The 27,036-nt window shown below is 46.4% G+C and overlaps 1 protein-coding gene across 7 annotated transcripts in view; it reads right to left on the reverse strand.

Annotated features, from left to right (window-relative positions):
• Positions 1–24,707, reverse strand: part of wdr7 (WD repeat domain 7) — an 836,682-nt gene extending 811,975 nt beyond the window's left edge. For 5 of the 7 annotated variants that reach the window (XM_085974490.1, XM_085974481.1, XM_085974472.1 and 2 more), the window contains exons 1-2: positions 24,602–24,706; positions 7,218–7,333 (exon numbers count right to left, since the gene is read on the reverse strand). The gene's annotated coding sequence lies outside the window, so the exon portion shown is untranslated. Of the gene's footprint in view, positions 1–7,217; positions 7,334–24,601 lie in introns of all 7 variants that reach the window. The other 2 variants (XR_015074758.1, XM_085974500.1) reach the window with 1 other exon arrangement.
• Positions 24,708–27,036: the final 2,329 nt, after the last annotated feature.

The following is a 27,036-nucleotide window of genomic DNA, read 5'->3' on the forward strand; positions in this document are numbered from 1 at the left end:
GAGCGGGAGCAGTGAGCGGAGCGACTGTTTACAAAGAGCGGGAGCAGTGAGCGGAGCGACTGTTTACATAGAGCGGGAGCAGTGAGCGGAGCGACTGTTTACATAGAGCGGGAGCAGTGAGCGGAGCGACTGTTTACAAAGAGCGGGAGCAGTGAGCGGAGCGACTGTTTACAAAGAGCGGGAGCAGAGAGCGGAGCGACTGTTTACAAAGAGCGGGAGCAGTGAGCGGAGCGACTGTTTACAAAGAGCGGGAGCAGTGAGCGGAGCGACTGTTTACAAAGAGCGGGAGCAGTGAGCGGAGCGACTGTTTACAAAGAGCGGGGGCAGTGAGCGGAGCGACTGTTTACAAAGAGCGGGGGCAGTGAGCGGAGCGACTGTTTACAAAGAGCGGGAGCAGAGAGCGGAGCGACTGTTTACAAAGAGCGGGAGCAGTGAGCGGAGCGACTGTTTACAAAGAGCGGGAGCAGAGAGCGGAGCGGCTGTTTACAAAGAGCGGGAGCAGTGAGCGGAGCGGCTGTTTACAAAGAGCGGGAGCAGTGAGCGGAGCGACTGTTTACAAAGAGCGGGGGCAGTGAGCGGAGCGACTGTTTACAAAGAGCGGGGGCAGTGAGCGGAGCGACTGTTTACAAAGAGCGGGGGCAGTGAGCGGAGCGACTGTTTACAAAGAGCGGGAGCAGAGAGCGGAGCGACTGTTTACAAAGAGCGGGAGCAGTGAGCGGAGCGACTGTTTACAAAGAGCGGGAGCAGTGAGCGGAGCGACTGTTTACATAGAGCGGGAGCAGTGAGCGGAGCGACTGTTTACATAGAGCGGGAGCAGTGAGCGGAGCGACTGTTTACAAAGAGCGGGAGCAGTGAGCGGAGCGACTGTTTACAAAGAGCGGGAGCAGAGAGCGGAGCGACTGTTTACAAAGAGCGGGAGCAGTGAGCGGAGCGACTGTTTACAAAGAGCGGGAGCAGTGAGCGGAGCGACTGTTTACAAAGAGCGGGAGCAGTGAGCGGAGCGACTGTTTACAAAGAGCGGGGGCAGTGAGCGGAGCGACTGTTTACAAAGAGCGGGGGCAGTGAGCGGAGCGACTGTTTACAAAGAGCGGGAGCAGAGAGCGGAGCGACTGTTTACAAAGAGCGGGAGCAGTGAGCGGAGCGACTGTTTACAAAGAGCGGGAGCAGAGAGCGGAGCGGCTGTTTACAAAGAGCGGGAGCAGTGAGCGGAGCGGCTGTTTACAAAGAGCGGGAGCAGTGAGCGGAGCGACTGTTTACAAAGAGCGGGGGCAGTGAGCGGAGCGACTGTTTACAAAGAGCGGGGGCAGTGAGCGGAGCGACTGTTTACAAAGAGCGGGGGCAGTGAGCGGAGCGACTGTTTACAAAGAGCGGGGGCAGTGAGCGGAGCGACTGTTTACAAAGAGCGGGAGCAGTGAGCGGAGCGACTGTTTACAAAGAGCGGGAGCAGTGAGCGGAGCGACTGTTTACAAAGAGCGGGAGCAGTGAGCGGAGCGACTGTTTACAAAGAGCGGGAGCAGTGAGCGGAGCGACTGTTTACAAAGAGCGGGAGCAGTGAGCGGAGCGACTGTTTACAAAGAGCGGGAGCAGTGAGCGGAGCGACTGTTTACAAAGAGCGGGAGCAGTGAGCGGAGCGACTGTTTACAAAGAGCGGGAGCAGTGAGCGGAGCGACTGTTTACAAAGAGCGGGAGCAGTGAGCGGAGCGACTGTTTACAAAGAGCGGGAGCAGGGAGTGGAGCAACTGTTTACAAAGAGCGGGAGCAGTGAGCGGAGCGACTGTTTACAAAGAGCGGGAGCAGTGAGCGGAGCGACTGTTTACAAAGAGCGGGAGCAGAGAGCGGAGCGACTGTTTACAAAGAGCAGGAGCAGTGAGCGGAGCGACTGTTTACAAAGAGCAGGAGCAGAGCCGAGCGCTGAGCAACAAACTGAGAAAAAAACAAATCAGAAAGGTGTCGCTGGCACAAGGGAGCTGAAAGACGAGTATGGGGTGGGTATTTGTGGTATGTTTTTTTTGTTTTGTTTGGAGTAGATTTCTGCTAAGTAGTTCTGCTAATAGAGGGAAGTGCTGATTGGTAGGTAGCTGTTGAGTTTATCGTTAAGTTTTAAGTTTGTTTCTGCTAAATTACCTCCATAGTCTATTAAATAGAGGCATGGCAGGGCAGCTCAGTCCCGTGAATTGCACATCCTGTGCCATGTGGGATATCCTGGACGCTTCTTGCGGCCTGGACAACCACATGTGCAGGACATGTCAGCAGCTACAGCAACTCGAGCTCCGGGTTTCGGAGCTTGAGCAGCAGCTGGAGTCACTGCAGTACATCCGCGAGGCTGTGAAATACTTGGAAAGCACGTTTCTGGAAGTGGTCACCCTGCAGCCTCAGAATGTGCAGGCAGAGAGGGAATGGGTGACCACCAGTCAAATAAGGAGGACCAGACAGGTAGGGCAGAAATCCCCAGAGTACATCTTGCTCGCTAACCGGTTTGCAGTTCTGGAAACTGGTGGGGGTGATAGTTCCTCTGGGGAGAGCAGCCAGAGCCAAGGCACCACGGGTGGCTCAGCTGCACAAGGGGGGAGGAAGAAGAGGGGAAGAGCAATAGCAGTAGGGGATTCATTAGTTAGGAGAATAGACAGACCGCAGGCGTGACTCCAGGATGGTATGTTGCCTCCCTGGTGCCAGGGTCAAGGATGTAACTGAGTGGCTGCAGGATACTCTGAGGGGGGAGGGTGAACAGCCAGAAGTCACTGTCCATATCGGTACCAACGACATAGGCAGAAAGAGGGATGAGGTCCTGCAGGCAGACTATAGGGAGCTAGGAAAGAGATTAAAAGGACGTCAAAGGAAGTAATCTCCGGATTACTCCCGGTGCCACGTGCTAGTGAGTGCAGGAATAGGAAGATAGAACAGATGAATGCGTGGCTGGAGAGATGGTGCAGGAGGGAGGGCTTTAGATTCCTGAGGCATTGGGACCGTTTCTGGGGAAGGTGGGACGTGTACAAGCCAGACGGGTTACACCTCAACAGAGCCGGGACCAATATTCTCACGGGGAGGTTTGTCAGTGCTGTTGGGGAGGGTTTAAACTAGCTTGGCAGGGGGATGGGCTCCAGCATAAAGGAGTAGAAAAGAGGAATAGGGTGCATAAAAGAGTGAGCGCGTTGGATAGTACTAGAGAAGAAAGTAGTACTAGGAGCGGAAGTAGTACCATATTAGATGGGAGCAGACTAAGAAAGACGACGAAAAATTCAAAAATGGGTTTACAATGCATATACGTAAACGCACAAAGTGTGCTGAATAAGTTTGGTGAGCTACAAGCACAATTAGCTGTGTGGCAATATGATGTTGTGGCAATAACGAAAATGTGGCTTAAAAACAGTGAGGATTGGGCACTTAATATTCAAGGGTACAAGGTGTTCAGAAAAGATAGGGAAGGAAAAAAGGGAGGTGGGGGTGGCAGTGCTGATTAAGGAAGACATTGTAGTGTTGGAAAGGGAGGATGTTCTTGAGGGGACAAGGACAGAATCCATTTGGTTAGAGTTGAGGAGCAAAAAGGGTATGATCACGCTATTGGGGGTATTCTATAGGCCTCCAAATAGTGAGAGGGAGGTAGAGGAGCAAATCTGCAGGGAAATCGCAGAGATATGCAAGAGCTATAGAGTGGTGATATTGGAGGACTTTAATTACCCAAATATCAATTGGGGTAATACCAGGGTAAAGGCAAAGGATGGGGAGGAATTTCTGAAATGTGTTTAGCAGAATTTCCTTGACCTGTATGCTCTTGGCCCAACTAGGAAAGAGGCAATGCTGGATCTGGTGCTGGGGAATGAGGTGGGCCAGGTCGGCCAAGTGACTGTGGAAGAACACTTGGGTATGAGTGATCGTCGTATCTTAAGATTTAGATTGGCAATGGAGAGGAGCAAGGAACAATCTAGAGTAGAACTTCTAAACTGGAATACGGCTAACTTCAATGGGATACGAAAGGATCTAACCAGGTTAAAATGGAACCAAAGACTGACAGGAAAAACTGTAATGGAACAATGGGTGATCTTTAAGGAGGAGATGTTCCAAGTACAGGCCAAGTACATTCCAATAAGAGGGAAGGGTAAGGGAACCTTGGATGACGAGGAGGATAGAGAAGATGATAAAACAAAAAAAGAGGGTGTATGATGCATGTCAGGTGAATTCTTCAAGGGAGGACCAGACCAAATACAGTAAGTTGAAAGATAAGTGAAAATGAAAATAAGATTGGCAAAGAGAGGATATGAGAGTCGAATGGCGGTTAACATAAAAGGGAACCCAAAAATCTTCTACCGGCATGTAAACAGTAAGCGGGTAGTAAGAGGCAGGGTGGGGCCTATTAGGGACAAAGAATGTGATATATGCTTAGAGGCGCAGGGCAAGGCTCGAATACTCAATGAGTACTTTTTAATCGGTGTTTACTAAGGAGGTGGATGCTGACAAAATATCGGTAGAAGTGGAAAAGGTAGAAGCAATGGAAGGGGTGAAAATTGATCGACAGGATTTACTAGAAAGGCTGGGTATGCTTCGATTGGACAAGTCGCCTGGTCCAGATGGCTTGCATCCCAGGTTGCAAAGGGAACTGGGGGAGGAGATAGCAGAAGGGCTTGCCATAATTTTCCAATCTTCCCTAAATACGGAGGAGGGTGCCTTAGGATTGGAAAGTGGCAAATGTGACACCATTGTTCAAAAAAGGGTGTAAGGACAATCCTAGTAACTACAGGCCAGTCAGTTTAACATCAGTGGTGGGTAAAGTTTTAGAAACAATAATCAAGGAAAAAATTAACAGGCATTTGGAGAGGTTTAAGCTAATTAAGGAGAGCCAACACTGATTTGTAAAAGGCAGATCATGTTTGACTAATCTAATTGAATTTTTTGATGAAGTGACAGGGAGGATCGATGAAGGGAATGCAATGGATGTTGTCTACATGGATTTTAGGAAGGCAGTTGACAAAGTACCACATAGAAGGCTGGTTAACAAAATTGAGGCTCATGGAATAGGTGGGTCAGTGGCAGCTTGGATAAGGAATTAGCTTAAGGACAGAAAACAGAAAGCTGTGGTAAATGGCTGTTTTTCAAACTGGAGGATGGTAGACAGTGGTGTTCCCCAAGGGTCAGTGCTGGGGCCACTGCTTTTTTTGATATATAATGACCTGGATATTGGAATACAGAGTAGAATTTCAGAATTTGCCGATGACACCAAACTTGGGAGTGTGGCAAACAGTGAGGATGATACCAATCCACTGCAACTGGACATAGAAAGGCTAACAGAATGGGCAGACAAGTGGCAGATGGAATTTAATACAGAGAAGTGTAAGGTGATGCATTTTGGCAGAAGGAACAGGGAGAGGCAATATACACTGAATGAGAAACAGAAAGCAACAGAAAACATGGCAACTGTCGATCATTCAGCCATTGCCATTACTTCTAGAGCCATCTTTTGTTTCTTAACTTGTCCCATCTCCTTTTGCCTTGCACCATCATCCCTTTTGTCTCTTAATCTCTCCTGACTTCCATCCTATCACAGACCTTCCCTTTTGCTCTTTCCTCTCCTCCACCCTTTCCCTGCCCATACACTTGATTAAAAATCTGTTCCATCTCCAGCTTTTTCCAGTTCTGACGAAGGGTCATCGACCTGAAACGTTAACTCGGTTTCTCTCTCCAAAGATGCTGCCTGACCTGCTGAGTATTTCCAGCATTTTCTGTTTTTAATACACTTAATGGCATAGTTTTAAAGAGTGTGCAGGGATAAAGGGACCTGGGAGTTAATGTGCATGGGTCCTTGAAGGTGGCAGGACATATTGAGAGAGTGGCTAACAAAGCATATGGGATCTTGGGCTTCATAAATAGAAGTATCGAGTACAAATGTAGAGAAGTTATGCTGAACCTCTATAAAGCACTGGTTAGGACACACCTGGAGTATTGCACCCAGTTCTCGTCACCACACTTCAGAAAGGATGCGACGGCCCTTGAGAGGGTGCAGGCGAGATTTACCAGATGGTTCCGGGAATGGGGAATCTTAGCTACAAAGACAGGTTGGAAAAGCTTGATTTGTTTTCATTAGAGCAAAGGAGGTAGAGGGGTCAATTGATAGAGGTGTACAAGATGATGACTGGTTTGGATAGGCTAGATGGGGAAAGGCTGTTCCCACTAGTTGATGGTACAAGGACTAGGGGACACAGATTTAAGGTTTTGGGCAAGAGATACAGGGGGATGTGAGGAAAAACTTTTTTATGCAGCGAGTGGTGAGGACCTGGAATTTGCTGCCGACAGAAATGGTGGGAGCGGAGACACTCAATGTTTTCAAGGGGAGACTGGATAGGCACTTGAGGGGAATAACCTTGCAGGGCTACGGGGATAGAGCGGGGGAATGGGACTGACTTGATTGCTCTACAGAGAGCGGGCACGGACTTGATGGGCTGAATGGCCTCCTTCTGTGCCGTTATGACTATGACAAATCTCCAGATGTTCCCGAGGCAGACTTTGCAGGGTCGAATGGGCTGGGTGTGCCTTTGTCGTGTTCGAATCCGATGCCTAGGTCAATGCCGGGTGGTCTGTCTGGTTTTATTTTTATTATACTTTTTGTAGCAGTTTGATACAATGGAGTGGCTTGCTAGGCCATTTCAGAGGGCAGTTAAGAGTCACCACATTGCTGTGTGTCTGAAGTCACATGTAGGCAGACTGGGTAAGGACGGCAGGTTTCCTTCCCTAAAGGACATTAGTGAACCAGATGGGTTTTTATGACAATCCGATAGCTTCATGGTCACCATTACTGATACTAGCTTTCTATTCCAGATTTATTTAATTAACTGAATTCAAATTCACAAACTGCCATGGTGGTATTTGAACCCACGTCTCCGGATTATTAGTCCAGGCCTCTGAATTACTTGTTCAGTAACATAACTACAATGCTACTGTGAGTGGGTTCTGCTCATTTTACAATATTCCACATTTTAATATATTCCACAATGAAAAGTTAGCTGATATTTGGCAGCATAGTTTCATCAATCTCTTCACTGAATTAGCTTGTATCAGAATTTTTTGACCATTTCTCCACAAAAAGCACTGGGGAAAAAAAGTTACATTTAAGGGTTGTGTTTTAAAGCAATGTGTATTCCTCTGTCATACAGCAAGATCCTGAAAATGACCAATGTATTAGACACAGACATGTAAGCATACGCGTGCGCACCCCAAGTTGGACCGCTTACTTGATATCTCTGTAGTTACACTTTCAAGTTCTGTCAAAAACTGAGTGTGTTAGGATGAAGGACTCCTCCACAACTTCCAGTACTATTCAACATTCAAGCAAATGGAGCTGGTTTCCCTACAGAAATAAAATGAATAATGGTCAGTACTTAGTTAAAAGTCATTCTCCATCTCTACCTCAACAGTCGAACGAAAAGAAAATTCACTACACAAGTAACTCAATCAACCAGCATAATACTTACTTTTAGGTTAAATATTTTAACAATGACATATTTGCATTCACTGATGCTCAGACCCTCAATTTCACCCAAGATAGCAAGTGGCAAATTTACCCCAAGAGGAAGCCAGAGAACAAGTATCATTCAAGGCTACAATTTGAATAATTCAGAGCCACAAATTGAGGAGAGGGAGAAAAAGAAAGAAAAAAAGATTTGGATTTATATCGCACCTTTCACAACCACCGGACATCTCAAAGCGCTTTACAGCCCATGAAGTACTTTTTGAAGTGGAGTCACTGTTGTAATGTGGGAAACGCGGCAGCCAATTTGCACACAGCAAGCTCGCACAAACAGCAATGTTATAATGACCAGATAATCTGTTTTTGTTATGTTGGTTGAGGAATAAATATTGGCCAGGACACCGGGGATAACTCCCCTGCTCTTCTTCAAAATAGTGCCATGGGATCTTTTACGTCCACCTGAGAGAGCAGACAGGGCTCGGTTTAACATCTTATCCGAACGACGGCACCTCCGACAATGCAGCACTCCCTCAGTACTGCACTGAAGTGTCAGCCTAGATTTTTGTGCTCAGGTTTCTGGAATGGGACTTGAACCCACAACATTCTGACTCAGAGGTGAGGGTGCTACCAACTGAGCCAATGGATGGCACCAGCCAAGGATGGAAATGGTGGCCAGAGAATGAAGTGGCGGAGACCAAAGACAATGGGTTCAGTCTTCCAATATTTAGTTGGAGAAAATGTCTGCTCATCCAATATTGGACGTCTGACAAGCAGTGAGACAAATCAGAGAAAGTGGAGGGGTCCAGAAGTGGTGGTCAAATAGAGCTGAGTGTCATCAGCATACATGTGGAGCCTTACGCTTTGTTTTCAGATGATATCGCCAAGGGGTAGCATGTAGATGAGAAACAGAAGGGGGCCATGGACAGATCCTTGGAGGACTCCAGAGGTAACTGTGCAGGAGTGGGAAGAGAAGTCATTGCAGGTGATTCTCCTGCTATGATTCGATAGATAAGAATGGAACCAAGCAAGGGCAGTTCCACCCAGCTGGACGATGGAGGAGAAGCGTTGAAGGAGGATGGTGTGGTCAAATGTTTCGAAGGCTGCATATAGGTCGAGAAAGATAAGGAGGGATAGTTTATCATGGTCACAGTCACAAAGAATGTCATTAGTGACTTTGATATGGGCCGTTTCATCATGGGAGGCGATAACATGTTCAAGGACTTTAAGGAGTATCTTAAAAGGTGGTGCAAGAGGGGAGAGATTGAGAGAGGAAATTCCAGAGCTTAGACCCTAGGCAGCTGAAGGCACGGTCGCCAATGGAGGAGCGATGATGCGCAAGAGGCCAGAATTGGAGGAGTGCAGAGATCTGAGAGTTGCAAGGCTGGAGGCTTATTCATTGGCTGTGCAGTGTTTTGGATATCCTGAAGACGTGAAATGTACCATACAAATTCAAGTTCTTACTTTAGATAGTGAGTGTCAGCAAGTTGTTTGGCTATCATAGCCAAGCACAATTCCATTTCCAATTGATGATCTACAGCAACATGTGCATTCCAGTAGGGATCACTGGATAGTAATCTGCAGCATGAATGGTCCTCTTATTTTCCCTCCCTCTTAATCCATTGGAACCAAAGCCAATTGTAGCATCCCAACTGCTGCTCCAGTTGAGACTGGCTTACTCAACACAGACAGGGGATGATTTGCGATGCCGGGGACATTGTGGATAGCACGTTTAGGGAGTTGGTCACACCACAGGTAAAGGCTGCACAGGCAGGAAGGGAATGGGTGACCATCAAGCAGAGTAGTAGGCGCAGGCAGGTAGTGCAGGGGTCCCCTGTGGCCATCCCCCTCTCAAACAGATATACCACTTTGGATATTGTTGAGGGAGATGGCTTATCGGGGGAAGGCAGCATCAGCCAACTTCCTGGCATATTGGGTGGTCCTGCTGCACAGGACGGGAGGAAAGAGTGGGAGAGCTATAGTAATAGGGGATTCTATTGTCAGGGGAATAGATAGGCATTTCTGCGGTCGCACACGAGACTCCAGGATGCTATGTTGCCTCCCTGGTGCAAGGATGTCTCGGGGCGGCTGCAGGGCATTCTGGAGGGGGATGGTGAACAGCCAGCTGTTGTGGTGCATATAGGTGCCAACGATATAGGTAAAAAATGGGATCAGGTCCTAAAAGCTGAATGTAGGGAGTTAGGAGGTAAATTAAAAAATAGGACCTCAAAAGGTAATAATCTCAAGGTTGCTACCAGTGCCACGTGCTAGTCAGAGTAGAAATAGAAGGATACTTCAGATGAATACGTGGCTAGAGGAATGGTGCAAGGGGGAGGGATTCAAATTCCTGGGACATTGGAACCGGTTCTGGGGGAGGTGGGACCAGTACAAACTGGACGGTTTGCACCTGGGCGGGACCGGAACCGATGTCCTAGGGGGAATGTGTGCTAGTGCTGTTGGGGAGGGTTTAAACTAAAATGGCAGGGGGTTGGGAACCTATGCAGGAAGACAGAGGGAAGGGAAGCAAGGATAGAAACAAAAGACAGGAAGGAGAAAAGCAAAAGTGGAAGGCAGAGAAATCAAGGGTATAAATCAAACAGGGCCACAGTAAATAATAATTCTAAAAGGACGAAGTGTTTTAAAAACTCAAGCCTGAAGGCTTTGTATCTTAATGCGAGGAGCATTCGTAATAAGGTGGATGAATTCGCTGTGCAAATAGATGTAAACGGATATGATATATTTGGGATTACGGAGACATGGCTCCAGGGTGACCAAGACTGGGAATTCAACATCCAGGGGTATTCAATATTCAGGAAGGACAGGAAAAAAGGAAAAGGAGGTGGAGTAGCATTGCTGGTTAACGAGGAGATTAACACAATAGTAAGGAAGGATATTAGCTCAGGTGATATGGAATCTGTATGGGCAGAGCTGAGAAATACCAAGGGGCAGAAAACATTAGTGGGAGTTGTATACAGACCCCCAAACAGTAATGCTGAGGTTGGGGATGGCATTAAACGGGAAATTGGAGACGTGTGCAATAAGGGCACAGCAGTTACCATAGGTGACTTTAATCTACATACAGATTGGGCTAACCAAATTAGTAACAATACTGTGGAGGAGGAATTCCTAGAGTGCATACGGGATGGTTTCCTGGACCAATATGTCGAGGAACTAACTAGAGATCAGGCCATCTTAGACTGCAATGAGAAAGGATTAATTAGCAATCTTGTTGTGAGAGGCCCCTTGGGGAGGAGCGATCATCATATGATAGAATTCTTAATGAAGATGGAGTGAAGTAGTTGACTCAGACTAGGGTCCTGAATTTAAATAAAGGAAACTACGATGGTATGAGGCACAAGTTGGCTAGGATGGATTGGGGAACGTTACTTAAAGGGTTGACGGTGGCTAGACAATGGCAAACATTTAAAGATAGCATGAATGAACTACAGAATTTTTTCATCCCTGTTTGGCATAAAAATAAAACAAGGTGACTCAACTATGGCTAACAAGGGAAATTAGGGATAGCATAAGATCCAAGGAGAGGACATATACTTTGGCCAGAAAAAGCAGCAAACTTGAGGATTGGGAGCAGGTTAGGATTCAGCAAAGGAGGACAAAGGGATTAATTAAGAGGGGGGGAAATAGAGTGAGTAAGCTTGCAGGGAACATAAAAACTGACTGTAAAAGCTTCTGTAGATATGTGAAGAGAAAAAGATTGGTGAAGTTAAGCGTAGGTCCCTTACAGTCAGAATCAGGGGAATTTATAATGGGGAACAAAGAAATGGCTGACCAATTAAATACATACTTTGGTTCTGTCTTCACAAAGGAGGACACAAATAACCTCCCAGAGATGTCAGGGAACATAAGGTCTAATGAGAGGGAGGAATTGAATGAAATCAGTATTTGTAGGGAAATGGTGTTAGGGAAATTGACGGGATTGAAGGCCGATAAATCCCCAGGGCCTGATAATCTACATTCTAGGGTACTTAAGGAAGTGGCCCTAGAAATAGTAGATGCATTGCTGGTCATCTTCCAAAATTCTATAGACTCTTGAACAGTTCCCATGGATTGGAGGATAGCTAATGTAACCCCACTATTTAAAAAAGGTGGTAGAGAGAAAACAGGGAATGATACTACCGATGTCAGGCTTACCGGTCTGAGGAAAATGCTAGAGACCATTATAAAAGATGTAATAGCAGAGCACTTGGAAAACAGTGACAGGATCGGACAAAGTCAACATGGATTTACAAAAGGTAAATCATGCTTGACTAATCTACTGGAATTTTTTGAGGATGTAACTGGTAGAATAGATAAGGGAGAACCAGTGGATGTGGTGTATTTGGACTTTCAGAAGGTTTTCGATAAGGTCCCGCATAAGAGATTAGCGTGCACAGTTAAAGCACATGGGATTGGGTGCAAGGTACTGACTTGGATAGAGAACTGGTTGGCAGACAGAAAGCAAAGAGTTGGAATAAACGGGTCTTTTTCCGAGTGGCAGACAGTAACTAGTGGGGTACCGCAGGGATCGGTCCTTGGACCCCACCTATTCACAATATATATTAATGATGATCTAGACGAGGGAACTAGATGTAATATCTCCAAGTTTGCAGACGACACAAAGCTGGGTGGGCATGTGTGCTGTGAGGAGGATGCCGAGAAACTCCAGTATGATTTGGACAGGTTGGGTGATTGGGCAGATGCATGGCAAATGCAGTATAATGTGGATAAATGCGAGGTTATCCACTTCAGTGGCAAAAACAGGAAGACAGATTATCTGAACGGCAATAGATTGGGAAAAGGGGAAGTGCAACGAGACCTGGGTGTCCTTGTGCACCAGTCGCTGAAGGTAAGCATGCAGGTGCAGCAGGCGGTTAAGAAGGCAAATGGTATGTTGGTCTTCATAGCAAGAGGATTTGCGTACAGGAGCAAGGATGCCTTGCTGCAGTTGTACAGGGCCTTGGTGAGACCACACCTTAAGCATTGTGTGCAGTTTTGGTCACCTTATCGGAGGAAGGATATTCTTGCCACAGAGAGAGTGCAGTGAAGATTCACCAGACTGATACCTGGGATGGCAGGAATGATGTATGAGGAGAGATTGGGTCAATTAGGCTTATATTCGCTAGAGTTTAGAAGAATGAGAGGGGATCTCATTGAAACTTATAAAATTCCTAACAGGACTAGACAGACTAGATGCAGGAAGGGTGTTCCCGATGGCGGGGGAGTCCAGAATCAGGGGTCACATTCTAAGGATAAGGGGTAAGCCATTTAGGACTGAGATGAGGAGGAATTTCTTCACCCAGAGAGTGGTGAACCTGTGGAATTCTCTACCACAGAAGGCAGTTGAGGTCAATTCTTTAAATATATTCAAGAAGGAGTTAGATATATTTCTTAAGGCTAAAGGGATCAAGGGATATGAGGAGAAAGCAGGGACAGGGTACTGAATTTAGATGATCAGCCATGATCTCATTAAATGGCGGAACAGGCTCGAGGGGCCTTATGGCCTAATCCTGCTCCTATCTTCTATGTTTCTATGTATGGTCAGCATGCCATTAATACTACACCAGGTGGTGCCTTCACTGTTAGGTATATTTTAAAGCAATCATTTTCTGCAGGTGCTGTATATTCTACAGGCTTCTCTCTTCTTACCCCATTTCTTAATGATTGTAAGACAATAAAACAAAGGATTTACATCTTACTGGTTAAGCTGTGATGAGCAAACAAAGCCATGGGTGGAATCTAGCCGACACCAATTCAGTTACAGTACTCTGGCGCCAATCATACAACAGTTGGCTCTAATGCAGGTTCTCACTGCAGTAACTGTAGCAAAGATCTTAAGCGATGACACAATGCACCATCAATCACAACTTGCCCTGCAGTTTTGGACTCAAGGAAAAGAACAAGTAAATATGAGATCAGCTCATGCCTGCTGAGTAGTTTCAACTCCAGAGTGCAAGATTTTCTGCCTCAGTTCACTATGGAGAAGGACGATGTGGACATAGAAATCGGGCAGGGGGACTGTGATATACTTGAACATATTAGCATCGAGAGGGAAGAGGTACTAGCGGTTTTAGCAGGCTTAAAAGTGAATAAATCCCCAGGCCTGGACGAGATGTATCCCAGGCTACTATGTGAGGCAAAGGAGGAGATTGCAGGGGCTCTGACACAAATTTTCAGAACCTCTCTGGCCACAGGGGATGTGCCAGAGGACTGGAGAACAGCTAACGTAGTACCATTATTCAAGAAGGGTAGTAGGGATAAACCAGGGAATTACAGGCCAGTGAGCCTAACATCAGTGGTAGGGAAATTATTGGAAAAAATTCTGAGGGACAGAATTAGTCTCCACTTGGAGAGGCAAGGATTAATTAGGGATAGCCAGCATGGCTTTGTCAAGGGAAGATCATGTCTGACCAATTTGATTGAATTTTGAGAGGGGGTGACTAGGTGTGTGGATGAGGGTAGTGCAGTGGATGTGGTTTACATGGATTTCAGTAAGGCTTTTGATAAAGTCCCGCATAGGAGACTGGTCAGAAAGGTAAGAGCCCATGGGATCCAGGGTGCCTTGGCACATTGGATCCAAAACTGGCTTAGTGGCAGAAGGCAGAGGGTGATGGTGGAAGGTTGTTTTTGAGACTGGAAGCCTGTGTCCAGTGGGGTACCGCAGGGATCGGTGCTGAGTCCCTTGCTGTTTGTGGTCTACATTAATGATTTGGATGTGAATGTAAAAGGTATGATCAGTAAGTTCGCAGATGACACGAAAATTGGTGGGGTGGTAAATAGCGAGGAGGGAAGCCTCAGGCTACAGGACGATATAGATGGGTTGGTCAGATGGGCGGAACAGTGGCAAATGGAATTTAACCCTGAAAAGTGTGAGGTGATGCATTTTGGACAGACTAACAAGGCAAGGGAATACACAATGAATGCTAAGACCCGAGGAAAGACAGGGGATCAGAGGGACCTTGGTGTGCATGTACATAGATCCCTGAAGGCAGCAGAACAGGCGGATAAGGTGGTTAAAAAGGCATATGGGATACTTGCCTTCATTAGCTGAGGCATAGAATATAAGAGCAGGGAGGTTATGATGGAGCTGTACAAAACGCTGGTAAGGCCACAGCTAGAGTACTGTGTGCAGTTCTGGTCGCCACACTATAGGAAGGATGTGATTGCTTTGGAGAGGGTGCAGAGGAGATTTACCAGGATGTTACCTGGGCTGGAGCACTTCAGCTATGAAGAAAGACTGGACAGGCTGGGGTTGTTTTCCTTGGAGCAGAGAAGGCTGAGGGGAGACCTGATTGAGGTATACAAAATTATGAGGGGCATAGATAGGGTAGATAGAAAGGAACTTTTCCCCTTAGTAGAGGGGTCAATAACAAGGGGGCATAGATTCAAGGTAAGGGGCAGGAGGTTTCGAGGGGATTTGAGGAAAAACTTTTTCACCCAGAGGGTGGTTGGAATCTGGAACTCACTGCCTGAAAGGGTGGTAGAGGCAGGAACCCTCACAACATTCAAGAAGCATTTGGATGAGCACTTGAAATGCCATAGCATACAAGGCTACGGACCAAATGCTGGAAAATGGGATTAGATTAGACAGGGCTTGATGGCCGGCATGGACACGATGGGCCAAAGGGCCACTTTCTGTGCTGTATAACTCTATGACAGTTACTGATTGTGTATTTTACCCCAAATGTAGCTATCCCACTTCTTTTTCATAGGTCTCTTCGGCAGAGCAACTAACTGTTGATTGTCTGGGATCTAAGGGGACTGTAGCATAGTGGTTATGTTACTGGACTAGTAATACAGAGGCCTGGACTAATAATCCGCAGTTCAAATCCCATCACAGCAGCTGTGGAATTTAAATTCAGTTAATTAAATAAATCTGGAATAAAAAGCTAGTATCAGTAATGGTGACACTGAAGCTATCGGATTGTCGTAAAAACCCAACTGGTTCACGAATGTTCTTTAGGGAAGGAAATCTGGCCTATATGTGACTCCAGACCCACAGCAATGTGGTTGACTCGTAACTGCCCTCTGAAATGGCCATTCAATTGTAACAAGAAACAATAAGAAAAAATACAACGGACCACCTGGCATTGACCGTGACACCGGCTTCGGACACGACAAAGGCACACCCAGCCCAGTTGACCCTGATAAAAGTCCTCCTCGCTAACATCTGAGGACTTGTGCCAAATTTGGAGAGCTGTCCGACAGACTCGTCAAGCACCAGCCTGACATAGTCATACTCAGAGACTCATACCTTCCAGCCAATGTCCTGACTCCTCCATCACCATCCCTGGGTATGTCCTGTCCCACCGGCACAGTGGTATACAGTCGGGAGGGAGTGGCCCTGGGAGTCCTCAACATTGACTCCAGACCCCATGAAGTCTCCTGGCATCAGGTCAAACATGGGCAAGGAAACCTCCTGCTGATTACCACATACCACCCTCCTTCAGCTGATGAATCAGTACTCCTCCATGTTGAACACCACTTGGAAGAAGCACTGAGGGTAGCAAGGGCACAGAATGTACTCTGGGGGGGTGGGGACTGCAATGTCCATCACCAAGAATGGCTCGGTAGCACCACTGCTGACCAAGCCCTGAAGGACATAGCTGCCAGATAGGGCCTGCAGCTGGTGGTGAGAGAACCAACACAAGCGGAAAAACCTACTTGAGCTCATCCTCACCAATCTAACCTGTCGCAAATGCATCTGTCCATCTGTTATTGGTAGCAGTGACCATCATACAGTCCTTGTGGAGACGAAGTCCAAGACACCCTCCATCGTGTTGTGTGGCACTACCACCATGCTAAATGGGATAGATTCAGAACAGATCTAGCAGCTCAAAACTGGGCATCCATGAGACGCTGTGGGCAATCAGCAGCAGAATTGTACTCCACTACAATGTGTAACCTCATGACCCGGCATATCCCTCACTCTACCATTATCAAGCCAGGCGACCAACCCTGGGACTTATCAGCAATCTTCTTGTACGAGGCCCCTTGGGTCAGAGCGATCATAATATGATCGAGCTCTCAGTCGAGATGGAGAGTGAGGAAATTGAATCAGAGACTAAGGTCCAGAACTTAAATAAAGGGAATTACGAGGGTATGAGACGGGAATTGGGTAAGATTGATTGGGTGGTGTTTCTGGGGGGATTGACAGTGGAGAGACAATGGCAAGCATTCAAAGATAGAATGGAAGAATTCCAGAACATGTTTATACCGGTTTGGCATAAAAATAAACCTAAAAAGGTGACTCAACCGTGGATAACGAGGGAAATTAGGGACAGCATAAAATCAAAAAAAAGGGCATATCAACTGGCAAAAAAAAGCACCAGACCGGAAGATTGGGGGCAGTACAGGATACAGCAAAAGAGGACAAAGGGATTAATCAGGAAGGGGAAAATAGAATACGAAAGTAAACTTGCAGCAAACATAAAGACAGACTGCAAAAGCTTTTATCGGTATATCAGGAGGAAAAGACTGGTAAAATCCCAAGTCGGTCCCTTGCAGTCCGATTCGGGAGAATATATAATGGAGAATAAGGAAATGGCAGACCAATTAAACTCATACTTTGGTTCTGTATTCACAAAGGAGGACACAAATAACCTCCCAGGAATATCGGCAAACATAGGGACTAATGAGAGGGAGGAGCTGACAGAAATTAGTATCTCTAGGGATATGGTGTTGGGTAAGTTGAGGGGACTGAAGGCCGACAAATCCCCGGGGCCTGATAAACTACATCCTAGGGTACTTAAGGAGGTGGCCCTGGAGATAGCAGATGCTCTAAGGATCATCTTCCGGAACTCCATTGACTCGGGAACAGTACCCGTGGATTGGAGGGTAGCTAATGTTACCCCAATATTTAAAAAGGGGGGTAGAGAGAAAGCAGGGAATTATAGACCAGTAAGCCTTACATCGGTTGTGGGCAAAATGCTAGAGTCCATTATTAAGGATAAAATAGCGGAGCACTTGACAAATGGGGAAAGGATCGGACAGAGTCAACATGGATTTACAAAGGGTAAATCGTGTTTGACTAATCTGCTGGAATTTTTTGAGGAAGTAACTGGTAAAATAGATGGGGGAGAGCCAGTGGATGTGGTGTACCTTGACTTCCAGAAAGCCTTCGATAAGGTTCCACACAAAAGATTATCATGCAAAATTAAGGCTCATGGGATTGGGGGCAAAGTATTAACGTGGATAGAGAACTGGCTGGCGGATAGAAAACAGAGAGTTGGAATAAACGGCTCGTTTTCGGAGTGGCAGGCAGTGACCAGCGGGGTGCCGCAAGGATCTGTCCTGGGACCCCAGCTGTTCACAATATATATAAATGATCTGGATCAGGGAATTGGATGCAATATTTCCAAATTCGCTGACGACACTAAACTAGGAGGAGGGGTGGGCTCTGATGAGGATGTCAGGAGGCTACAGTGCGATTTGGACAGGTTGGGGGAATGGGCAGATACGTGGCAGATGCACTATAATGTGGATAAATGCGAGGTTATCCACTTTGGGGGTAAAAACAGGAGGGTAGATTATTATCTAAATGGCAATAGATTGGGAGATGGGGAAGTGCAGAGGGACCTGGGTGTTCTTGTGCACCAGTCACTGAAGGAGAGCATGCAGGTGCAACAGGCGATCAAGAAGGCAAATGGTATGTTGGCCTTCATATCAAGGGGGTTCGAGTATAGGAATAGGGATACCTTACTACAGCTGTACAAGGTGCTGGTGAGACCGCATCTGGAGTATTGTGTACAGTTTTGGTCGCCACATCTGCGGAAGGATGTTCTTGCCATGGAGGGAGTGCAACGGCGATTCACCAGGCTGATACCTGGAATGGCGGGAATGACCTACGAAGAGAGATTAAATAGTTTGGGCTTGTACTCACTGGAGTTTAGAAGATTGAGAGGGGATCTCATCGAAACATATTAAATTATGGCAGGCCTGGACAGGCTGAATTCAGAGAGAATGTTTCCAATGGCCGGGGAGCACAGAACCAGGGGCCACAGTCTAAAAATAGCGGGCAAATCATTTAAAACAGAGATGAGGAAGAATTTCTTCACTCAAAGAGTGGTGAGCCTGTGGAATTCCCTGCCACAGAGGGCTGTGAAGGCTAATTCAATAAATATTTTCAAGAGAGAATTGGATATATTTCTGAAGGCTAAGGGGATTAAGGGTTACGGAGAAAAGGCGGGGACGGGGTACTGAACTGGTAAGATCAGCTATGATCTCAGACGAAGATCAGCCATGATCTCATTGAATGGCGGAGCAGGCTCGAAGGGCCGAATGGCCTACTCCTGTTCCTATCTCTATGTTTCTATGTTTCTATGTTTCAATAAGGAGTGTAGAAGAGCATACCAGGATCAGCACCAGGCATACCTAAAAATGAGGTGCCAACCTGAGGAAGCTGCAACAAAGGACTACATGCATGCTAAACAACAGAAGCAGCATGTTACAGACAGTTAACCGATACCACAACCAACAGATCAGATCAAAGCTCTGCAGTCCTACCACCTGCAGTCGTGAATGGTGAGGGATCATTAAAAAGCTGAAGAGGCTCCCTGAACATCCCCATCCTCACTGATGGTGGAGCCCAGCATGCGAGCGCAAAAGACAAGGCTGAGGCTTTTGCAACCATCTTCAGCCAGAAGTGCCAAGTGGATGATCCATATCGGCCTCCTCACGAAGTTCCCTCCATCACAGAAGCCAGTTTTCAGCCAATTCAATTCACTCCGTGTGATATCAAGAAACAGCAGAGTGCATTGGATACAGCAAAGTCTATGGGTCCTGACAATATCCCGGCTGTCGTGCTGAAGGTTTGTGGCTCCAGAACTAGCCACGCCTCCAGTCAAGTTGTTCCAGTACAGCTACAACACTGGCATCTACCTGACAATGTGGAAAACTGCCCAGGTATGTCTTGTCCACAAAAAGCAAGACAAATCCAACCTGGCCAATTACCGCCCCATCAGTCTACTCTCAATCATCAGCAAAGTGATGGAAGATGTTGTGGACAGTGTTAGCAAGCGGCACTTACTCACCAATAACCTGCTCAGCGATGCTCAGTTTGGGTTCCGCCAGGGCCACTCGGCTCCAGACCACATTACAGCTTTGGTCCAAACGTGGACAAAAGAGTTGAATTCTAGAGGTGAGGTGAGTGACTGCCCTTGACATCAAGGCAGCATTTGACCATGTGTGGCATCAAGGAGCCCTAGTAAAATTGAACTCAACGGGAATCAGGGGAAAGACTCTCCACTGGCTGGAGTCATACCTTGCACAAAGGAAGATGGTTGTAGTTGTTGGAGGTCAATCATCACAGCCCCAGAACATTGCTGCAGGAATTCCTCAGGGCAGTGTCCTAGGCCCAACCATCTTCAGTTGCTTCATCAATGACCTTCCCTCTATCATAAGGTCAGAAGTGGGGATGTTCGCTGATGATTGCACAGTGTTCAGTTCCGCTCGCAGCTCCTCAGATAATGAAGCAGTCTATGCCCGCATGCAGCAAGACCTGGATGACGTTCAGGCTTAGGCTGATAAGTGGTAGGTAACATTCGCACCACACAAGTGCCAGGCAATGACTATCTCCAACACGAGAGCGTCTAACCACCACCCCTTGACATTCAACGACATTACCATCGCCGAATCCCCCAACAACATCATCCTGGGAGTCACCATTGACCAGAAATTTAACTGGACCAGCCACATAAATACTGTGGCTAGAAGAGGTCAGAGGCTGGGTAGTCTACGACAAATGTCTCGCCTCCTTATTCCCCAAAGCCTTTCCACCATCTACAAGGCAAAAGTCAGGAGTGTGATGAAAAACACTTGCCTGGATGAGTGCAGCTCCAACAACACAAGAAGCTCAACACCATCCAGGACAAAGCAGCCCGCTTGATTGGCACCCCATCCACCATCTTAAACATTCACTCCCTCCACCACCGGCGCACCGTGGCTGCAGTGTGTACCATCTAAAAGATGTATGGCAGCAACTCACCAAGGCTTCTTCGACAGCACCTCCCAAACCCACGACCTCTGCCACCTAGAAGGACAAGGGCAGCAGACACATGGGACCACCAAGTTCCACTCGAAGTCACACAACATCCTGACTTGGAAATATATCGCCGTTCCTTCATAGTCGCTAGGTCAAAATGCTGGAACTCCCTCCCTAATAGCACTATGGGAGTACCTTCACCACACGGACTGCAGCAGTTCACCACCACCTTCGCAAGGGCAATTAGGGATGGGCAATAAATCCTGGCCATGCCAGTGACGCCCACATCCTAGGAACTAATTTAAAAACATTTCTAGTTGCCAGAACACCAATCTTAATGCAGTAATAGATGTTTCAGCAATATAATCTGCAGAAATGGGTGAGGAAGAGAATGGAAGTCCTGAAATTAGTCTGTTAATAGACCAATAACTGTCTGCAATCACAGACAAGCACACTCAAAAGAGATAAAGACTTGCATTTATATAGCGCCTTTCACCACCACCTGACATCCCAATGCACTTTACAGTCAATGAAGTATTTGTTTTTTGAAGTGTAGTCACTGATGTAATGGAGGAAACACGGCCAACAATTTGCGCACAGCAAGCTTCCAGAAACAGCAATGTGATAATAATGACCAGATCATCTGTTTTAGACGTTGATTGAGGGATAAATGCTGGCTTGGACACCGGGGATAACTCCCCTGTTCTTCTTCGAAATAGTTCCATGGGATCTTTTACGTCCACCTGGGAGAGCAGACGGGGCCTCAGTTTAACGTCTCATCCGAAAGACGGCACCTCCAACAGTGCAGCACTGACTCAGTACTGCACTGGAGTGTCAGCCTAGATTTATTTTGTGCTCCGGAGTGGGACTTGAACCCACAACCTTTTGACAGAGGCGAGAGTGCTACCAACTGAGCCACAGCTGACACTCGACCTCTTGGCTGACAACACTGGCACATCTGCTCCACTGTTTTGCTGCTGGAAAAGAACGCATGTTACAACTCTTTAAATAAGAATCTCAAAACTAAAATTGTACTTCTTTTAAAGTTTACTTTTCCTCTTACGTCCCCTCTTTCCCTAATGCTATAAATCAGCTGCAATTAAAAGGACAGTCAGGTGATAATACCTCCACCAATGCCAGTCTAAAATGGTCATGATGTGGTAAGCTGCCTAGTTTCCACCCAACAATACAGCTGTTACTAGTGGGGTGCCGCAAAGATCTGTGCTGGCGCCTCAGCTATCCACAATCTATATTAATGACTTAGGGGGTAATATGCTAGCATGGATTGAGAATTGGTTAACAGACAGAAAACAAAGAGTAGGGATAAACGGGTCTTTTTCAGGATGGCAGGCTGTGACTAATGGGGTACCGCAAGGATCAGTGCTTGGCCCCAGCTATTCACAATCTATATCAATGATTTGGATGAGCGGACTAAATGTAACATTTCCAAATTTGCTGATGTTACAAAGCTAGGTGGCAGTGTCAGTTGTGAAGAGGATGTGAAGAGGCTTCAGGGGGATCTCGACAGGCTCAGTGTGTGGGCGAGAACATGGCAGATGGAATATAATGTGGATAAATGTGAAGTTATCCACCTTGGTAAAAAAAACAGAAAGGCAGAGTATTTCCTAAATAGTGAAAGATTGGGGAATGCAGACACTCAAAGGGACCTGGGTGTCCTTATACATAAGTCACTGAAAGCGAATGTGCAGGTGCAGCAAGCCATTAGGAAGGCAAATGGTGTGCTGGCCTTCATTACAAGAGGATTTGAGTACAGGAGTAAAGAAGTCTTACTCCAATTATAGAGGGCCTTGGTGAGACCACACCTGGAGTAATGTGTACAATTTTGGTCTCCTTACCTAAGGAAGGATATACTTGCCAAAGAGGGAGTGCAACGAAGGTTCACAAGATTGATTCCTGGGGTGACGGGACTGTCGTATGAGAAGAGATTGAGTAAACTAGGCCTGTATTCTCTTGAATTCAGAAGAATGAGAGGGGATCTCATTGAAACATACAAAATTATTACAGGGCTTGATAGGATGGATGCTGGGAGAATGTTTCCCTTGGCTGGAGAGTCTAGAACCAGGGGCCACAGCCTCAGGATAAAGGGTAGGCCAATCAGGACTGAGATGAGAAGAAATTTCTTCACACAGAGGGTGGTGAATCTTTGGAATTCTCTACCCCAGAGGGCTGTGGAGGCTCAGTCATTGGGTATATTCAAAACAGAAGTCGATAGATTTCTGACTAGTAAGGGCATCAAGGGATATGGCAATAGGGCCGGTGAATGGAGTGGAGGCAGGAGATCAGCCATGATCTCATTGAATGGCGGAGCAGGCTCAAAGGGCCGAATGGCCTACTCCTAAACATTTTAAAATAAAATAAAAATATGTAGGGACTGAGTGTAATGTATCCACTTTTGCTGACAATACAAAGCTAGGTGGGAAAGTAAGCTGTAAGGAGAACACAAAGAGCCTGCAAAGGGCTACAGACAGGTTAAGTGAGTGGGCAAGAAGGTGGCAGATGGAGTATAATGTGGGCAAATGTGAGGTTATTCACTTTGGTAGGAAGAATAGAAAAACAATATTTTTTAAATGGTGAGAAACTATTAAATGTTGTTCAGAGAGATTTGGCTGTCCTCGTACAGGAAACACAGTTAGCATGCAGGTACAGCAAGCAGCTTGGAAAGCAAATGGCATGTTGGCCTTTATTGCAAGGGGGTTGGAATACAAGAGTAAGAAAGTCTTGCTGCAATTGTACAGGGTTTTGGTGAGACCACACCTGGGGTACTGTGCAGAGTTTTGGTCTCTGTATCCAAGGAAGGATATATTTGCCTTAGAGAGGGTGCAACAAAGGTTCACTCAATTGATTCCTGGGATGAGCGTGTTGTCCTAGGAGGAGATTTTAAGTAGAATGGGCCTATACTCAAGTTCAGAACAACAGGAGGTGAAACATAAGATTCTGAGGGGTTGTTTCTCCTGGCTCAAGAGTCTAGAACTCAGGGGCATAGTCTGAGGATATGGGGTTGGCCATTTAGTACTGAGATTGAGGAGAAATTTCTTCACTCCGAGGGTTGTGAATCTTTGGAATTCTGTACCCGAGAGCTGTGGATGTTCAGTCATTGAGTATATTCAAGGCTGAGCGCGACAGATTTTTGGACTATAAGGGAAAGTGGAGTTGAAGTCGAGGATCAGCCATGATCTCATTGAATGGCGGAGCAGGCTCGATAGGCCGTATGGCCTATTCCTGCTCCTATTTTTTTATGTTCATATTACAAAAGCAACAGAACCACAGACCATAGGAATTTTCAACACGCCGAACCACCAAAATTAAATCTTAAAAGTTTCAGAGTACCACCTGGCATTAATACTAATTACACCTATATCACAGTTCTCCTTCAAAGCTTTAGAATCATAACGTTTCCCCCCACCCTGCTACAAACTCAGAAAATTCATCGGGGGGCGGGGGGGGGGGGGGGGAAAGAGGGAAACATTACAAACACTGTTTTAAAGATAACATCATTTACTGATCAGTATCAGCTTCTGCCAATGGTAGTGTGAACCCAAGGCACGGAGGTAGCGTCGAGGTCAACAACACCAGCACACAAACTCAATTAAAACACATACAATGCCGACTTCCTGAAAATAGATCAGATTTGGACGAATGTAAAAAGCATTGGGCCATTGCAGCATTCAAATGGAAATTTAGACATGCTCGAAATGAAAACCCAGATGTATTTTTTTTTTAATGTGCAATGCCAGCTGACTGAATAAGGAGGAAATAAACACTTTCTGACATCGGCAGATATACTTTGTATCAATCCCATCGTTATTACTAGTGCTGATTAGTCATCAAGGCCACAGGGCAGCACCAAATAATAAACCGGTTTCCTTAAGCGAGAGAAAAAAACTAGCCACAACAAAATAGGTTTACAAAAAGAAAAATGAGTAATGTACATCGACAGGGGTAAACTGTATTCCTTCCATAACAGCCAAGGCTGTAATTAAAGGCCTGAATGAATTCCCCGTTAAACTGCTGCGCTTCGTCTTCTCGCTGCTATTTAAATAATTATACTTGTGATATAGTTTAAAGAGACTGTCGGGGACAGAGTGCAGGCCGCTCTGAAGGTTCATTTACTGCAGCTTTATGTTATTTATCGACTGCCCCTGCTCACTCACCTTGCCGGCCGCTTATTATTATTATATTTCCCCTTTTACTTCACTCCATGTTTCGCTGCCTCCGACTCCTGCTCTGACACTGGCTCACCGGCAACAGCTGCGCGGATCAAGCTCAGCCAGCAGCGCCTGTCCTGTCAGACTCCCGCCGCAGCGCCACCTGCAGCAACCTCACACAACCAAAGAATGGTGACAGCACAGAAGGAGGCCAATACAGGGGAGGGGGGGGGAAGCAAAATACTGCAGATGCTGGAAATCTGAAGTAAAAACAGAAAATGCTGGAAATGCTCAGCATCGGTGTCAGCTGTGGCTCAGCGGGTAGCACGCTCGCCTCTGAGTCAAAAGGTGGTGTGGTTCGCAGTCCCACTCCAGGGACTTCGAGCACATAAAGCTGGGCTGACGCTCCAGTGCAGGGCTGAGGGAGCCCGGCACTGTCGGAGGTGCCGTCTTTCGGATGAGACGTTAAACCGAGGCCCCGTCCGCTCTCTCAGGCGGACGTAAAAGATCCCATGGTACTATTTCGAAGAAGAGCAGGGGAGTTATCCCCGGTGTCCTGGCCAACATTTATCCCTCAACCAACATGACAAAAACAGATTATCTGGTCATTTTCACATTGCTGTTTGTAAGAGTTTGCTGTGCGCAAATTGGCTGCCGCGTTTCCCACATTACAACAGTGACTCCACTTCATTGGCTGTAAAGCGCTTTGAGACGTCCGGTGGTCGTGAAAGGCGCTATATAAATGCAAGTCTTTCTTCTTTATCTGCGGAGCGAGAGAAACAGAGTTAACATTGCAGATTGATGGCCTTTCCTCAGAACTGGGAAAAAGTTGGAGATGTAACAGATTTTAAGCAAGTGCAGGGAAAGCAGGGTGGCAGGAGGAAAGAACAAAAGGGAAGGTCTGTGATAGGGTGGAAGGCAGGAGTGATTAAATGGCAAAAGGTATGATAGTACAAAGCAAAAGGAGGCCTTTCAGCCCATCGAGCCCGTGCCGGCTCTTTGCAAGAGCACTTCAGCTAATCCCAGCCTTCCCCGTAGCCCTGCAATTTTTTTTTCCTTCAGGTACTTTTCCAATTTCCTTTTGAAAGTCATGATTGAGTCTGCCTCCACCACCCTTTCAGGCAGTGCATGCCAGATCCTAACCACTCGCTGCGTTAAAAAGTTTATCCTCATGTCGCCTTTGGTTCTTTTGCCAATCACCTTAAATCTGTGTCCTCTGGTTATCGACCCTTCCCCCAACGTTAGTTCCACTCCCCCAACCTATACAACGCGAGTTAATGGGAAAAATTACAAAAGCAAAATACTGCGGATGCTGGAGATCTGAAATAAAAACTGAAAATGCTGGAAATACTCAGCAGGTCAGGCAGCATCTGTGGAGAGAGAAAGAGTTCTGATGAAAGGTCATCGACCTGAAACGTTAACTCTGTTTCTCTCTCCATAGATGCTGCCTGACCTGCTGAGTAGTTCTGGCATTTTCTGTTTTGATTTCTCTTTGGGAATTACTTTTGTTTGTTCTAATAATAATGTATCCAAATATTTAAAAAAGCATCAAATTTTTAACTCCACACAAGACCTACTCGATTCTCCTGCCCTCCAGACTGCCCTGGTGCTGTTACTGATGGCAAGGTGACACCTACATTCCTCTTATTGGGGGTGGGGGTACAACTTCAGACTAGCCTGTGATCTGATCTGAAGCACCTGGATCCAGAAAAAATAACTATTGGCTTGCTGCACTGCCTACCCAACTGGAAGTGTGCTTTCCAGGGTCCAGCCATTCCAAATCAGCTCTGTGATAATTATGGATCAGTGAGGCCATACATCATCTTTTTGGAAAGACCTTACAGTTCACATTGTTTCTTAAGTGATTCCAGGGTGCTTGCCTCCACTTCCATATCTGGAAGTCTATTCCAAGTGTTGATCACTCTTTGGGTGAAGATGATTTTACTGATATCAGTCTAAAATGTACCTTTTACTAGTTTGAAGCTGCGTTCCTTGCCCTACTTTCACAACTGAATTTTAATTTTACACCCCTTAACTGTCTTATAGAATTCTATCAGGTCATCTCTCAGAAACGTCCTTTCCAGGCTGAAAAACCAATGTTTCTCCAACGTTTGACATTGGGGATCAGCCTTGTGACTCTCCTCTGCATTGCTTCCAGCGCTTGCATGTCTCCCTTGTTTCTCAGCAATTAGAACTGGATTACAATAATCAAAGTGTGGTTTGACCAGAACACTGTACAGTTTGTATGTAACTTTCTCTGACTTGTATTCTACTATTCTGGCTACGTAGCTCAACATTCTATTGGCTTTGTTGATTGCTGTCCTGCATTGGTTGAACATTGTTCCAGATGGTGAGTATAGCACAATAAATTTCCGAGCAAGTCTGCCAACAGCACAACATTATCTGCAAAAAGGGCACTGCTCAGAAATGCCGAGAACAGA

This window comes from Somniosus microcephalus, chromosome 2, assembly GCF_052327205.1.
Source record: "Somniosus microcephalus isolate GS21.2 chromosome 2, FLI_Smic_1.0, whole genome shotgun sequence".
Classification (NCBI taxonomy): Eukaryota; Metazoa; Chordata; class Chondrichthyes; order Squaliformes; family Somniosidae; genus Somniosus; species Somniosus microcephalus.